An 18,137-nucleotide genomic window follows, 5' to 3' on the forward strand; every position below is an offset into this window, starting at 1 on the left:
TGGCCTCGAACTCAGAAATCCACCTGCTTTACCACCACCTGGCAGAAGTAGATTTTTCTAAGAGATAGGATGACAGCTGGCAAGATCTAGAAAAGGTTGCAAGGGGAAAATATTTATATTGCTATAAATGATGTTGGTGAAGAATATTATTTCATCAAAATGTCTGTTCTTTGAGTAGATTTAGTATTTATTTTAGTTACATAGTCCCACTACTCACCTACATCTCAGGAAAATAATTTAATAGCTGATTACTTATAAACTGGTAATGCTCATTCTGTTAACAAAAAGTAACAGAAGCAAAATGCTGTGATGGGTTTCATCTAAAATTTAGGTGACACCAGATTTTTGTGGAAAAAATCCAGTTTAACCTGAAATTCTACTCTGTGAGTCATGGAATACCATTTGGTTGGTAGAGTGTTTGCCAAACCGACATGAAGCCCTGGATTCCATCTCTAGCACTGAATATAAGTGTGGTGCTGGACTGGAGAGATGGCTCAGCAGTTAAAAACATTGACTGCTCTTCCAGAGGTCCTGAGTTCAATTCCCAGCAACTACATGGTGGCTCACAATCATGAGATCTGATGCCTTCTTCTGGTGTGTCTGAAGACAGCTATAGTGTACTCATATACACAAAAGAAATAAATCTTAAAAAAAAAACAAAAACAGTGTGTTGCCACATATCTATAACATCAGCAAACATAAGTGGGAAGCAGGAAGATTGGGGGTTTAAGATCATCTTTCCCAATATATTGAGTTCCAGGTTAGTCTGGGATGTATCAAATCTAATCTGAATGAGAAAAAGTTTATAAAAATCAAAAGGAAATATTTGGGACTGGAAAGATTGCTCAATAATTAAGAGTGCATCCTGCTCTCCTGTAGGACCTGAATTTAATACCCAACACCTACATCAGACAGCTCACAACTGCCCTTAACTCCAGATCCAGGTGATATAACACTCTCCTTATCCCTGAGGATGCCCACACACACATGGCATACATTCCACATTCCACAATTTCCCTCTTTATACGTTTACTCAGGATTGCCTAGGCTCACCACCAGTATCATTGTGAAAAAACTTCCTAAAGGTTATCCAGGATAAATCTATATTCTTTCTTAGAATTGCATGTAAATCAATAATTGATGTTAATTAAGTATTAAACTTGAAATACCCTAAAAAAGCTGGTTACTGTCTTCCTAAGAAGATTAAAAGAAATTTAATTTAATTAACCTAACTCTTCCTCCCTGTGCTGTGTGTAATGATCATGCTGCTGTTCTGGACTTTTGCATAGTTGGTGCTACCCCAGCACAGCAAGTGTGGTCCATCTGATTCTGGTTTTCTGTGCATGTGTCTGTGTTGTTGTCCTTTTTTTATTCTCTCATTGTCCTAGTCAGTTTCCAGGGACAATTTATATATGATTATAAGAAATGATATTTATTTACTCTAGATAGGTTTTAGTTTTCAACAATGGTAGCCTCTTAAAAAACAATTCTATAATTCATAGCCAGGATATTAGTGTTGATGCAATCATGAGACCACAGAACATTCACTTAGTAGAAAGGTCCCCCTGAGTTATTCTTTTATAGTCATATGCACTGTCCTCCTGTCTTTTAAATCCAGGAACCACTATTAATCTAGCTACATTTCTATAATTTCACTATTTCAATAATATCACTTAAAGGGAATCATACAATATATAATCTTTCTGGATTGACTTCCATTTATGGCAATATTCTAGGATGTTGACTGAGTCATTGTTTCTATTTTTTTTTTCATTGTTGAGTAAAAATATCATGTGGTATGGTTCCATTGGGTCCATCAGCTACTGATCACTACCAAGAGAGCTCTGTCAACACTCAGGTACAACTTTGTGTGGGATATGCCTTCTTTTCTATGTACTTCAATTGTTGGGCAATATAAGACTTTCATTTTTAGTGTCTTTCTGTACTATTTTACATTCCTACTAGTAATATAGTAATATAGTAACACAGTAATATTTCACCATGTCTATCTGTTTTGTGTGTGTCACTGTGCTCTTAATGTTTAGCCATTATGTTATATGTGCAGTGGTACCTCATAATTTAATTTATGGGTTTTGTTGAATCCCCCAAAGGCTACTGATGGAGATGGAGATGACTGGTGATCTGTCCATATTCTTAAATGAAATATCTCTGTGTTTTTCCATACTATGACTACATTTTGTGTTTTTACTGTTGTGATTTGAGAGTTTTTGTATATTGTAGATTCTAGTACTTTGTCAGACATGGGATTTGGAAGCTATTTTATCTCACTCTACAGTTTAGTTTCTCTCCTCATCTAGTTGATGAAAAGTCTACTAAGTTTTAATTTTGATGAAGTTAAATGTATCATCCTCTCTTTTTATGACTCTTGTTTGGTGTCAAACATAAGAACTATTTGCTTAGTCCTAGATCTTAAAAATTCGCACATTGTTTTAATTAAAATTTTGTTCTAGCCAGGCAGTGGTGGCTCATGCCTTTAATCCCAGCTCTTAGGAGGCAGAGACAGGCGTATTTCTGAGTTCGAGGCCAGCCTGGTCTACAGAGTGAGTTCCAGGACAACCAGGGTTATACAGAGAAACCCTGTCTCAAAAAAAAAATTGTTCTATACAGTTTTAGGGATTATCATACTTTCAATTTTGAAGGAGTAAATTTATTATGTATATAACTAGCATAGGTAGTAAACAAAAATAGCAAGAGAGAATGAAACAACATGAATGGAAAATATTAAACCAGATGTTCAACATATGCACTAAAAATAGACTGTGAAAGCCCATTTAAGGCAAAGAACTGCAAATTTCTAATATTGAGAGTCTCAGGGAAAATCAGAGTGACTCCTAGGGTATTCACACAGTTATAAGAATAAATAACGGTAAGATGGTGATGACATCAACTTATGGGCTTACAGATACCCACCAGAAACCAAGGGAATATTCTAGCCCCACACCCATGCACATATGGGCAGCACTAGTTGGACTTAGCAAGGCATTTAAAAAAAAACATGAGGGCTGGAGAGATGGCTCAGTGGTTAAGAGCACTGGCTGCCCTTTCAGAGGCCATGAGTTCAATTCCCAGCAACGACATGGTGGCTCACAACCATCTGTAATGAGATCTGATGCCCTCTTCTGGTGTGTTAGCAACAGTGTGCTCATATACATAAAATAAATAAATAAATAAATAATAAATAAATAAATAAATAAATAAATAAATCTAAAGACAAAACAAGAAAATCCATGAAGTTTGGAGGAGGCATTTTAAGAGTATATGGGGTAGCTAGAAGAGAGGAGCTAGATATACGTGAGATATACATGTTCAAATTCCATTATATACATGCATAAAAGTTTTAAGAATAAAACAAAATTTAAAAGAGTAATATTAAAACCCACAAAGGAGAGAGAGAGAGAGAGAGAGAGAGAGAGAGAGAGAGAGAGTTAAGGAAGCTATTGGGAGTTCTCAACAGAGGGAGACCTTGGACAGAGAAATGTTCCCTTGAGTGAGGCTTTCATGTAAAAGAATAAATAGCAACAGATGGAGATGATGTCATCAAGTTAGGTGCTTACAATATCCTGTGGAAACTAACTAGGGAAGTGGAAGCAGTCACCTAGAATTCACAGTTAGGCTTCTACCCTTGGATTAGTCTCTCGTGGCTGAACTTCTGCCTTCTCTTTCCCACCATAGGCATTTTTATACCATAGGAAAAACAGTAGTAACTGCTATTGGAAATGGTTTACTTTCTAGCCGTTCTCAGGGACACAATGTTGTACTCTTGGGATGTTTCATTATGGTCTCCCATCCTTGTCATAGAGGTAGAGAAGTGATCCCATTCCCAGATCAGCAGTGTTGGAGAACACTTTGAGACTAGCATGCTAAGGTCCAAAATGTGAGTCATAGGAACCAACCCTGCCTCCATAGCCAGTTTCTCAAACAACATATGACAATTTACCAATATAACATACATTACAAATTATACAGCTTTCCATTTTATCATTAGAAACATCATCCATTTAAATTAAATTGTTGTACAAAGTATAAGACTTGAGTCCAAACTCATTTTTCTGTCTTTGGATAGCTAATTTTGCTAGCACCATTTACTGAAAAACTGTCTTACCTCCTTTAAATTTTACAATTTTGTTTTACATAAGTTGAAAATATTTACATGAAGGTCTATTTCTGGGCATCAATCTTTCTTACACCACCACCACCATCTGTTCTTTAATATCAACATTGTATAATATTTCTTTAAATTAGATAGACAAAGCATGTCAATTTTTTCAAATTTTAAAAGATTTAATTATTTTATTCTGTATATTAGTGTTTTGCCTTCATTATGCATGTTTATCATGGTCATTCCTGGTGCCCACAGAGATCAGAAGTCACCAGGTTTCCTGGAACTGGAGTTTACTGGTGTTTTGTGAGTCACCATATGGGTGCTGGGCAGACCCAGGTCCTTAGCAAAAACAGTTCTTAACTAGCTCTCTCAAGATTGTTTTTGATGGTCTGAATTCTTAAATTTACATATAACCTTTAGAGCAATCTTATCTATTTCTATTTTATCTTAATATAATAAGATGCATTTCTTATTGATCTCTTATATTATTATTAGATAATAAGTATAACGTAATAGCTTGTGTTCTCATGCTAATTATGTCTCCCAAAAACCCAGTGTCCCACATGTAGGATAAAGGAAGCCAGGCCCCCAATTAGCTGTGTTGGGAAAAAAAGTTACCAGCGGCTAATGGCATGGCAAGGGGACAGAGGTGGGACTTTTAAGATTCCTGGACAAGAAACAAGAAACACAGGAAAAGGGACAAGATGAGTCAGCCATGAAAAGGGCAAAGGATGGAGCATGCCAGGAAGAAGGAAGGTGAGATGGCCAAAATGTAGCTACGAAGAGAAAGTGGCCCCAACAAGGGCTGCCCAGAATGGTCCATGAGCACCAAAGATAAAATATAGATTTAGTAAGTATTAATTCGGATATATCAGAGGGGAGAGTGTGTTAGCCACGTGGAGGTGCAGGAGTAGCCCAGTTATTGAGCTAGCTAAGACATAGTAAAATATAAAGGGTGTGTGTGTGTGTGTGTGTGTGTGTGTATGTGTGTGTGTGCTTCCATCTGGGATCTAGAAGGAGTGGCTTGCGAGCATCCTTCCATAGTTTAGAGTGCTTTAACTATTTACTGCAACATAATATAAATCATGTATACTTGGTATAATAAGTCTTTCGTCTATGAACATGGTACCTCTGTCCAGTTATTTCAGTCTCCTTTACTGAGTATTGTTTAATATTTACCACAAAAGTCCACATGCATGTTTTGCTAGATTTATAACTAGACTTTGTTACTTCTAAGTAACTACACACTTTAATGCATTTTCAATTTTTCTGTCAATTAGTGTTAACTGCTCGTACATAGACATAAGATTGACTTTTATATGTTTACCTCATATCTTTTCAGATACTTCTCCAGCACAATGTCTGACTGTGAGCTGCCATGGTCCCTACTGTGATAACAGTGGAATAAACCTCTGAAACTATAAGCAAGCCCCAATCAAATGCTGTGTAGTTATGGTGTCCCTTCACAACAGTAGAACAATGAGTAAGATAGATGTATCATTAATAGCCACATGGAAAAGATGTGAAAGTCTTGAATTTTCAAGTCTGAGATAAAGACAGAAATTAGTGTATGGTGCACATAAGGAAACCATTTTCTGCTTAGTGTTAAATCATTGTGGCTATGAGAACACTTTTATCAGTGTTGAAGATAAAACATGTAACCATAGAAGGCTTAGATCTGAATAGGAGAGCAGATGCAGTATTATAGACTATTTTGAAACAAGAATTATATTTCAAGTAGATAAGAATGTAGAGATTAGTTAAAGTGAAATGTATTAAGTTAATCTCTTATGTCACTACTTCTTATATGTACTCTACTCACCTCCCTCCTCCCCTTCTTCCCCCTCTTCTTGCTTCCCCTCTACCCACTCTCTACCTGCCAGATTATCTCAGAGCAACTCTGAGGCATCACTTAATTTTATTCATAAAAATGTGTCATTGGGGTTAAAGAGGCGATGCTGTGGTTAAGAGCACTGGCTGCACTAGCAGAGGACCCAGATTCAATTCCCAGCACCAGCACACTGGCTTTACTATCTGTAACTCCAGTTCCCGAAGATACAGATAGATGTCTTTTTGCGTCCTCCACAGTTATCAGGCATGTGCATGGTGCACAGATATACACAAAAACAAACTGCTCATACACATAAAATAAATGCATTGAAAATTTAACATATCAATTTTGCACATGTCAAAGGTTTGCTTGTTTGTTTTTTATTTCTGTAAAAGGAGTAAAGAAGAAGCTGGCGCCTTCCAGGGAAGGTTACAGGTCCTGTGAGTCCACCGTGAGTCCACCCAGTTGTGTGAGTTCAAGCGAGACTAGAAGTAGGGCTGTGTTTAAGTGGGATGTGGGCTTTAACACATATGAAAGCACAAGCATTGCTGCAGCTGTAGTGGTGCACACCTTCAATCCCAGGACTTGAGGCAGAGGCAGGAGGGTTTTTCTGAGTTTGAGGTCAACCCCTGGTCTATGTATTGCTACCAGAAAAGAGCTACAGAGTGAGACCCTAACTTGAAAGAGCCAAAAAAAAAAAATAATTTCAATTGTGTAAGAAAAATGGACATTAATTAGGTGATATAGTCACAGATTATACATCATGGTAGGTAAAATGGAAATGAGCTGGAATAGGAGGATGGAAGGTAAAATGAATAAAATAGATATAATGATACTTGTGGTTGTATGTCATGATGATCTACGATGTAAAAATACAAGTGACATAGAGTGGGGGACAAAGTACTCAGAGGAAAGACTTTGAGGCAGGGAAAAGCAAGAAAGCAAGGGATGCCTTCTTCTGAAACACGAAGGATGAGTCAGGATGAGACAGTTCATAGAGAGACTGAGTTCAAGAGCTGAAGCAAGTTGAGTCATCTGTTGTACAGAACAAAGAAGCCCATGGATTTTAGAGAGCAGAAAGAGTTCTGAGCCTAGCATTAATGTGAGGGAAGAACCTAGGACATATCCAGAGAAGACAATGGGTGCGTGAAACCACCATCTCCTGATAGCTGTGAAGGCTGGAGCAGCAAAAGCTGATGTTCCATCAGACCCAAGGGACAGATTATGTTCCACTGTGTGGTGCATCTTTCTACCTACATATTGTTTTCTCTCTCATTTGTGAGCAAGTTGAGATATTGTAGGGCCTTCCAGCTTAGTTTGTTTAGTGGAACATTTCTTAGAAGAAAATGTGCCATGCCTTCACATCAGGACATTTCTCTTTGCAACAACTAATGACCATCACAGAAAATCACATTTAATCAAAATGCAAAGTTGTGAAGCACAGTCCTAATGAATGTCTACATCATAACTCCTACACCTAAGGCTCAGGGATCATTGCTGAAGAGGGATGGAAAGACTGTGAGAGCCAGAGGACCAGAGAGTTTGCTGTGAGGTTGTGTGTCCTAGAAATGTCAAAAGCTATATTCTTAAAAAGTCCTATCAACATGACAGCCCAAAAGTGAAAAAGGACGACAACAATAGACATGCTAAAACAGATGGGAGAAAGCCCACAAGGTCTCAACACTACACAAAGAACTATAGGCAACTAAGAAATGTAGAGAAAAAGGAAAAATAATCTTCCCCAGGGAGTAGGACGTCAATTGGTTATCAATGCCAATACCAATGGTCAGCCCTGAAAACACACATTCACTAACATTATACATACTGAGCCTGAGCAGGTTGCAATTAAATATTTATGAATATATATATATTCAACAAGTATTGAATAAAGAAGCCTTGGATTTAAACAGGGTGTATTAGAAGGTTTGAAGGAAGGAAAAGAAAAGAAATGATATAATTATAGTTCCCTAAAACAAAAAAAAATTTAGTGGGTGCACCAGCTGCTCTTTCAGAGAAGCTAGGTTCAATTCCCAGCATCCATACGGTGGCTTACAGCATCTGTGGCTCCAGTTCAAGGGGATCTGATGTCTCCTCTTACCTCTCCAATATCAAGAAATCACACATTTCTACATGAAGGCAAAACAGTCACATAAAATAAAATTAATACATCTGATAAAAAATTTTCTTAAATTTAATAAAATTGAATTATGGAAAAAATGTAAAGAGATAGTATTAAAGTCTATAAAGAGGACCTCCAAGGGGAAGCAGGGAGATGGCAGAGGTGGAAGGGGGGTATACTCAATGCATTCTATGTTCATGTGTACAGATATTACAGTGACTTCCATTTGTACAGTTGTGCCCATTATAATAAACTAAAATGCAGTAAATAGGGAAATGACATATTTCATATTTTTAAAAAGAGAGAAATGTTGATCTCTTTGAGTTCAAGGCTAGCTTGGTCTATAGAGTGAGTTCTAGGACAGTCAAAGCTACACAGAAAATTCCTGTCTTGAAAAACCAAAAAGAAGAAGAAGAGAAAGAGGAGGAAGTGGTGGAAGAGGAGGGGGAGGAGAAGGTGGAGGAGGAAGAAGAGGAGGAAGGAGAAAAAGAAAGAAAGAAAGAAAGAAAGAAAGGAAAGGAGAAAGAAAGAAAGAGAGAGAAAGAAAGAAAGAAAGATGTCAATGAAAATAATCATCAACCAAAGGCTCGCAGTGAAAGGCAAAGACTCTAGAAGAAGGTCCTTCTTACTACTGTTTTTTAAACATCATAATGGAAAATTTCGGTAATGTGAGAAGGAAAATAAATGAAAAACAGTGATTGGGAATGGGGAAAATCTTTTTTGTTCACAGACAGCATAACTGTCTAATGTAGAAAATCCAAAAAGGTAAACCAGAAAATGGAAGTCAAAAGGTAGAGTAAAGCTGAAAGATGCAGAGTTATTATGTGAAAGTTAAGATTTTCTACATACTACCAATCAACAAGTGAAAATTTGAATAAAAAAACACACATTTATACAAGTACTCTTTGAGAGTGAGACAAATATGTAATAAAATATAACATTTAATAAAATACAAGGGAAAATAAAAATTGCCTTTAAAAGTATGAAAGAGAGTGCCAATGAGATGGCTCCTCAGATAAAAGCACTTGCCACACAAGCCAAGTTTGATCTTGGAAACACAGGAGTTTTTAAAACTGGATGTAGTAGCACACATGTGTAATCCTACATATAATTTCTATAGAAAGAGTGGAAGCAAAGGTAAGAGAATCACATGGAAGCTCAAGGGACAGATAGCCTTGAGTACATGGCACAGTAGGAATGACAAGAAGGACCTGTCCTCAACAAGGTGAAGGGAGAGAACCTGTACTCCACATGTGTGCTAGGGCATGTGCGTACCTGTACTCACATACGTCACTCACACACACACACACACACACACACACAGAGAGAGAGAGAGAGAGAGAGAGAGAGAGAGAGAGAGAGAGAGAGAGAGAGAGAGAGAGAGATACAAACAGATATTCCATGTTCCTTTCATGACTGAGAAGACTCAGAATGGCCAAAACATCAGTTTTTTTTCTCTGCTCTATTATAGATAGAATATAGTGTCAAAGAAAATTCAAATGAATTATTTTGTTATATTTACAAATAGATCTCAGAGTTTTTTTTTTTTTTTTATGTCAAGAGGTAAAAGATTCATAATAGCCAACTGCAGTACAGTCATTTCCTCTGAATTGAAAGATTCCCTTCTGGAGGGAGGAAGAAGGCTCAGGAGACTAAGTAAACAAACCCTAAAAGTCCAGGAAAACCTAAGCTTACAAGCTTCATGAGGCCTCACCCCAAGGTTATGGAAGATGTCAACAACTGCTGTGGAGAGGAGACTCCTGGACTGACTAAGCTGCTTGGAGGGCTCTCTCTGATCTGTTGAGCTACCTTCAAGTCACAGGAACGTCAGGGTTCTAGCTTGAGTCATCACCCACACTGAGATAGGCTTTTTGGTGATGCAGCTGCCTTTGAGTCATCCATTAATTCCCCTGCTTGCAAGTCTACTGGCTGGTGGAAGATCGAGTTAGATCTGTGCTCAAAAATGCCCTTTTTGGATCCAAACACTTGGAACCCGCGAGAGTCAAATATTGAGAATAAATAGAGCAAGATGAAAGTGATCAAAGATACCTCTCAGGTACAACCTTTAATACAGAAGGAAAAAAAAATCCATACTTAACATAGAGATGGGGGCTTTCATAATGGCTCCATATAAGAAATCGTGGGAATCCAGGAGTACTTAGTACTTGAACTGTTTGAATTAGGAAAAAAAAAATCTTAAAAGAACAATGAAAGAGCCTGGGCTGCGAAAGTGGAGGGACAATAATTTAACTATCCATCCCTTCGTAAGGCACAGATGGCATAACCTGTGGCAATCTGGAGGAAATCTGCCCCTGATGGAATGGCTCTGTTATCACATCTGACATCATTTCTCCTCTGTATATCAAATACTAGAAAACAAGAGAGAAAGAGCAGACAGCAGAAATGAGCATGAGACTGGCAATGTTGTGTGCGTATTTCACAGGGACACATGAGACTGTTATTAAGAAACTGATACATCAGAGATTGTATTCATACAGGAATTGCATAAGGCTTACATGGCTTTGCTGAGTCCCATGATATGACAAGATTTATAAGGTATGAGAGGCTTTGGTAGACTTGAATTGTCTAGACACACCTATAAATTGAATTCATAAAGTATTAAAGCACACGGAAGATGAGAGAAAAAGACAGCAGACAATGGATCCCTGTCTGTGTTACCCAGAAACAAGTAAGAATTGTACTGAGCTTGAGTCTCCAGGAAAAGAACTGATAGAAAGTCAAAGTCCGTGCCCATGAGCCTCTCGAAGGCTTTACAGCCAGACTAGCTATGAATGGGTAAAGGGAGCAGAAAGCAAGGTAAGGGGAGTACACGAGATCACCACAGCGGTTCCTGCTACAGAAGAAGAAAGTCTTCTGCAGGATGGGAACCAACTTAGCTACTACCCTGGTGGGGTGGCCACCGCCTCATTGTTTATAAATGAAGGCCACACATAATAACCAGAGATCCCATGTCGAATGGTAGATTTTTTTAATCCTCTACTAATGTGCTTAGGCTTTAGTGGATACTGAAGGCATGGGTACCTTAATTTATGGTGTCTCCCTAGATCACCGAGAAATATGGGTATCAAGGGACAGAACATCCATGTAAAACATAGTAAGCTTGTCTAGTAGGCAATAATCTATGATGCACATTTCTCTACTGCAAGAGAACATTCTGGGAGTGGATCCCTAGTTGAGGCACACCCTGCATACCACTGTTGGCCAGTTTTGCCTGAAGACTGAAACTATGAAGACAGCCAGCCAGTCATGCTTGATTGGGCAAGACAGGAACCAGCAGGGATGCAGTATGGACAGCCTAGGGGCTCTAAGGAGAGTACAGAAGCCGCGGATGAGCTAGAAGGGCAGAGATTTTTGGCCCTTGAGTCTTCTGAGTCTCTCCCTCTGATGAGAGAATGTTTTGATTTAGAGAGACTACCTTCGCAGGTGTGCTGGAACAAGCACACACCATATAGTGAGCTCCAAATGTTAAACTTAAGAAGTGTTTCCAGCCAGTTGTTAAGACACATCCATTACATAAAAGTTATTTTGTCTTTGTTTTTCTAGACAGGGTTTCTCTGTACAAGATTGGCTGTACTAGAACTTGCTTTGTAGAGCAGGCTGTTCTCAAGCTCATAGATCCCATAAAAACACTAAGAAAGAAAAAAAAGAGGAAAGAAAAAACTAAATAAAAATAAATATAAAAAAAATAAAGTAAAATTTGGAAAACAGAATCAAACGAACAAACAAACAAACAACAACAACAACAAAAAAAAAACAATAGAAAAGGAAGACTCCTGATGTGACATTATGAGACAAGAGTCTTCCAAAGATGCCATTTATTGAGTTCATAGTTTGTTTCGCCTTTGGACTCCTTTGGAGGAAATTAAGCTTACATTTGCAAGTGATTATCGATTGGAAGTTGATTCTGGGTTAGGAATGGGGCATGTGTCCACTTTTCATCTCACCTTCTGCTTCAGGACTCCATCTGGTGCAGGCTCACGCAGGCCCCATGCATGCTGCCTCTGTCTCTGGGCTTTGATGATGCTGGTTAAGAGGACCCTGCTTTCTTGGTGTCCTCCATCCCCTCTGGCTCTTACACTCTTTCTGCCTCCTCTTCCACATAGTCCCATGATCTCTGAAGGGAGGGATTTGATAAAGACATCCCATTTAGGGATCCAAGATCTTTTACTCTATGTAATGTCTGTCTGTGGTTCTCTGCATTTATTCCCATCTGCTGCAGGAGGAAGCTTCTCTGCTGTGAGCTGAGGAAGGCACTGAGTGTATATGGGTATAACAGAATGTCATTAGAAGTCATTTCATTGCTGCATAGGACTCTCTCTTTCCCTCTCCCTCTTCTTCTAGTTTTTTAAAGAACAGCAGTATTTGGTTTTACCCAAAATCCCTGGGCTATGTAGTCTATGGTTCTTGTCAGCTGAGCAGTGCTGAGTATAGGTTGCATCTCATGGAGTGGGCCTTTAGTTGAATCAGATATTGATTGGCTACTCCCACACATTTTGTGCCACCATTGCATTAACATATCTTACAGGCAGGACATCATTGTAGATCAAAGACTTTGTGACTGGACTGGTGCTTATGTTTCTCCTTTGGTAGTGTGCAGAGAACCTTCCTGCACCAAAGACACTACAAGTATGCATGAAGGTTCTACATAGGTTCCAGCTTGACCTTTCTATGTTCAATGAGTTGTATATGTGTTGTCTTCAGCAACAGGGCCTTGCCTCATTTTGTGGAGAACAACACATAATCTTGGCAATAGCCTAGGTTGTTTGAGGATTAACATAGAACCTCTTTGGCCAATAACTCAATTAGTTGTAACCCAATCTAGATCCTGGAAGCTTCATTTGGTGACAAAATATAGCTAGATGGGGCTCTGTCTCCCCAATTATTTGGTAGTTTTATTTATATCATCTTCACATGTGTGCATATTTGAGAAACCGTCTAATATTCCCATATTCCCTCCCTCATTCCCCCTCCACTTGATCCTCCCATTCCAGCCATGCCCCCACCCACCCATAACTCTCTCTTCTACGTCTTTTTCCTAGGGAAAGCTATCTGACATGCCTCCCCCGATACATAGTCCCTTACTCTACCTAAGCTCTGTGGTTCTATGGATTATAGTTTGGTTATTATGCTTCATAGTCTTATGTCATTTTGACACAAGCTGGGGGTCATCTGAGAAGAGGGAGCCTCAATTAAGAAAATGCCTCCATAAGACCGGGCTGTAGTCAGTCCCATTGTTGGGTATTTTCTCAATTAGTAATTGATGCCCTCCATAAGCTCATTTGTGGGTAGTGCCACCCCTGGGCATGTGGTCCTGGGCTCTATAAGAAATCAGGCTGATTATTTATTATAGCCAGAAACTGGCAAACAACCCAGATGTCCCTCAATAGAGGAATGGATACAGAAAATGTGGTACATCTACACAATGGAGTACTACTCAGCTATTAAAAACAATGAATTTATGAAATTCTTAGGGAAATGGATGGATCTGGAGAATATCATCCTGAGTAAGGTAACCCAATCACAAAAGAACACACATGGTATGCACTCTCTGATAAGTGGATATTAGCCCAGAAGATCTGAATACCCAAAGTACAATCCACAAGAAACTCAAGAAGAAGGAAGATCAAAGTGTGATACTACATTCCTTCTTAAAAGGGGGAATAAAATACCCACGGAAGGAGTTGCAGAGAAAAACTATGGAGCAGAGACTGAAGGAAGGACAATTCAGAGACTGCTCCACCTGGGAATCCTTCTCATATTCAATCGTCAAATCTAGACACTCTTGTGGATGCCAGCAAGTGCTGGCTGACAAGAGTCTGATATAGCTGTTTCCTGAAAGGCTCTGACAATACCCAACTAATACAGAAGTAGAGGCTCACAGTCATCCATTGGACTGAGTACAAGGTCCCCGATGAAGGAGCTAGAGAAAGGACCTAAGGAGCTGAAGGGTTTGCAGCCCCTAAGGATGAACAACATAGCTAAGTATGAACTAACTAGCACCCTCAGGGCTCCCAGGGACTCAACCACCAACCAAGGAGTACACATGGTGAGACTGATTGCTCCAGCAGCATGTATATAGTAGAGGATGGCCAAGAGGATCAGTCATCAATGGGAGGAGAGGCCCTTGGCCCTGTGAAGGTTCTATGCCCCAGTGCAGGGGAATGCCAAGGCCAGGAAGTGGGAGAGGGTAGGTTGGAGAGCAGGGGGAAGGGGGAGGGAACAGGTTTTGTTGTTGTTGTTGTTGTTGTTTTTATTTCCTTTTTTTTTCAGAGGGGAAACTGGGAAAGGAGATATCATATGACATGTAAATAAAGAAAATATCTTTAAAAAGGAAGAAAGAAAGAAGAAAGGAAGAAAGAAAGAAAGAAAGAAAGAAAGAAAGAAAGAAAGAAAGAAAGAGAGAGAGAGAAAGAAAGGGAATCAGGCTGAACAAACCATGGTGAGCAAGCCAATAAGCAGCATCCCTCCATGGCTTCTGCATCAGGTCCTGTCTTCAGGTTGCTGCCCTGCTTGAGTTCCTCCCTGACTTCTTTTGATAATAAACAGTGATATGGAAGTATACGACGGATTAAAAACAACAACAACAACAACAAACCTTTCCTCCTCAACTTGATTTTGGTCATGGTGCTCCATCACAGCAATAGAAAACTTGAGTAAAGGCTGGAGAGATGGCTCAGCGGTTAAAAGCACTGACTGCTGTTCTAGAGGTCCTGAGTTCAAATACCAGCAACCACATGGTGGCTCATAACCATCTGTAATGGGATCTGATGCCCTCTTCTGGTGTGTCTGAATTCAGCTACAGTGTACTCATCATATATATATAAAATAAATAAATAAAAGCTAAGACAGTTATCATTGACTTATAATGACAACAAATATCTGAGTATAAATGAATACATACCATATTTGTCTTTCTGGGTCTAGTTACTTCACTTAGGATAAAATCACATATGTATTTCAATTTTTATTATTTGTCTTGGAGAACTCTAAAACAGTTGGATTCAGTACTCACAAAACTTTTGTACCTGAATCTTATCATTATATACACATTTTCTGCATTTGCCAATGCTTTAGTTCAAAAGACTAACTGGCAGATCCCAAAATCTCAGTTACATTTGCAAACTCCTACAGCTAGAGAAGCTTAGCTTGCCTGGAATTCTTTCAAATGATGACAGGAATGTGAACCAGACTATATGGCTGACTGTCTTAGTTAGAGTTTCTGTTGCTGTGACCAACACCACGACCAAAAAAACAAGTTGGGAAAGAAAGGGTTTATTTGGCTTACACGTCCATATAACTGTTTATCATCAAAAGAAGTCAGGACAGGAACTCAAGCAGGGCCTGGAGGCAGGAGCTGATGCAGGGTCATGGAGGAGTGCTGCTTCCTGGTTTGCTTCCCAAGAGTGGATCAGCCTGCCTTCTTATAGAACCCAAGACCATCAGCCCAGAGATAGCACCACCCACAAGGACCTGGACCCTCCCCCATTGATCACTAATTGAGAAAATGCCTTAGAACTGAATTTCATGGAGGCATTTCCTCAACTAAGGCTCCTTCGTCTCTGATGACTCTAGCTTGTGTCAAGCTGACACAAAATCAGCCAGTACACTGAGCTCCCTGGAACTTTGTTAACTGTTGCCATAGTGTGTGTTTTAAAAAAGAAAAAAAGTAGAACATATTAGAAATGAAGGGGAGAACGAAAGCTGGTCAAACAGCCCTACCTGTTTCTGCTCCACAATAAAAAATGTCAGGTAACTGGTAATAGACCATATTAACGTCTGAATTTTTATTTAATTACTAAATATATTTAAGTTTCAAGTAAATTAAGAGAAAGCAAAGATCTCTGTGTGCATACCTAAGAATGGAGAATTGTGTCTGATCACAGAGCAAGAGAAGTAATGTGTTGTCAAAATGATGTCTTAAGTTTCCATTAGGATGAAGTTTGATCATTGGCCTGGAGGCATTCTTGGGGTTGTTAGTGTTTATTGTCAATTTGAGAGACCTGGGAAGAGCAAACTTCATTTAAGGAATTGCTCAGTGGCCTAAGAAAGCTAGCTGAGCATGAGCCAGGAAGTGAGCGGCTCTCCTGAAAATTTTCTGTAATTTCTGCTTCTGTAATTCCTGCTTGGGTTTCTGCTCTCACTTCCCTCAGTGATGAACTATGACCTGGAAGTGTGAGTCAAATAAGTCCTTTCCTCTCCTAACTTGTTTTTGGTCATGATGTTTAGTACATCAACAGAAAGCAAACAAGGACAAATACTTTCTTTAACTATTAAAAAAATCAACAGAGGGATGATGCTAAGAGTATTTGTATAGGAAGATTTGGGTCTTTGGCATGTGTTACAAGTCAGGCTTTCACAAGGAGAGAACTGAGATTACATGGAAACTTTGAATTGGAAGAAGAAACATAAAATATGCTGTTGGAGACCAGGGCTATAACTTACCAGCTAGAAAGATTCTGGTAGATATACAGACCAATATGGACAGAATACAACCAGAATCTAACAAAAGGCTAGGCTATTGACTGACAAAATTGTGTATTTTGTGCCAGAAGGCAGAAGACCAAATCTATCTTCTCACTGCAGTGTCTAGAATTATGTAATAACTACTTAGCTTGCAGAATGTGTGAGTCAAGTAACTTCCAGTATTCCTCCTGCAGGAAAACAAGTGACTGAGTAATTTTTAAAACTTTTTTTAAAATTATTAGAAAATGAACAATCCAATAGGCCATGACCAAGTCAAGAATAAGAGGAAGAAGAAGAAGAAGAAGAAGAAGAAGAAGAAGAAGAAGAAGAAGAAGAAGAAGAAGAAGAAGAAGAAGAAGAAGAAGAGGAGGAAGAAGAAGAAGAGGAGGAAGAAGAAGAAGAAGAACAAGAACAAGAACAAGAAGAACATGAAGAACAAGAACAAGAACAAAAACAAGGACAACAAGAAGAAAAACAAGAAGAGGAAGAAAAAGAGGAAGAAGAAGAAGGAGGAGAAGGAGGAGGAGGAGGAGGAGGAGGAGGAGGAGGAGAACAAGAAGAAGAACAAGAAGAACAAGAACAAGAAGAGCAAGAAGAAAAAAGTAGAAGAAGAAGAAGAAGAAGAAGAAGAAGAAGAAGAAGAAGAGGAAGAACAAGAACAAGAACAAGAACAAAAACAAGGACAAGAAGAAGAAAAACAAGAAGAGGAAGAAAAAGAGGAAGAAGAAGAAGGAGGAGAAGGAGGAGGAGGAGGAGGAGGAGGAGGAGAACGAGAAGAACAAGAACAAGAACAAGAAAGAGAGGCAGAGGAGAAAGAAATAAAAAAGAAAAAACAAACAAACAACAAAAACAAAACAAAACAAAAAGTCCTCAGAATATAGAGAAGTAAGAACCTTAAAATTGCAGTGGTGGCGCATGCCTTTAATCCTAGTACTTGGGAGGCAGAGGCAGGTGGATTTCTGAGTTCGAGGCCAGTCTGGTCTACAGTGTATATTCCAGGACAGCCAGAGTTCTCTGACAGCCAGGGCTATACAGAAAAAACTTATCTCGAAAAACAAACAAACAAACAAACAAAAGAACCTTGAAATCTACCTTAGACTCCAGGGCACTTACTGACCACAGTAATACTGCTCTCTTCTATTTTCTTTTGTCCTGTTCTTTTTTTTTATCTTTCATTTCTTCTTTTGTAGCACAGGCTATCTTTGTGATCTCCTTATGGGCCTTGCTGTGGACATAGTAGCCCAGGCTAGTCTTGAATTTGTAGAAATCTTACTGCTTCAGCCTGTCTATTCATGCTGACAGCCATCTGAAGGAAAGAAGTGGAACTAAGCCAGGATCCAGGCTTGTCTCCAGGATGTCTGATAAGAGACTTTCTTCTTGTTTCCTCTAGTTCAGGACAGCTGAATTGCACCCTCCAGGTAAAAGGGAATTAGAAACAAATTGGCCTGTCCTGATATCTGTAGCCCAGATCCACTTTGTCCGAGTGAGTCCTGGAATACCTGAAGCAAAATTTGCTTGCCCTAGTCCTGAGTAGGAAGCACACTGCTTGCCCTAGTCCTGAGTAGGAAGCACACTGCTTG

The 18,137-nt window shown here is 39.1% G+C and overlaps 1 long non-coding RNA gene across 1 annotated transcript; it reads left to right on the plus strand.

Annotated features, from left to right (window-relative positions):
* Positions 1–1,783: 1,783 nt before the first annotated feature.
* Positions 1,784–5,555, plus strand: LOC116095427. Its single transcript, XR_004120589.1, has 3 exons — positions 1,784–1,858; positions 4,679–4,879; positions 5,466–5,555. It is a non-coding gene; the product is annotated as an uncharacterized LOC116095427 (long non-coding RNA).
* Positions 5,556–18,137: the final 12,582 nt, after the last annotated feature.

The sequence above is a fragment of the Mastomys coucha genome, unplaced genomic scaffold (genome assembly GCF_008632895.1).
Source record: "Mastomys coucha isolate ucsf_1 unplaced genomic scaffold, UCSF_Mcou_1 pScaffold18, whole genome shotgun sequence".
Classification (NCBI taxonomy): domain Eukaryota; kingdom Metazoa; phylum Chordata; class Mammalia; order Rodentia; family Muridae; genus Mastomys; species Mastomys coucha.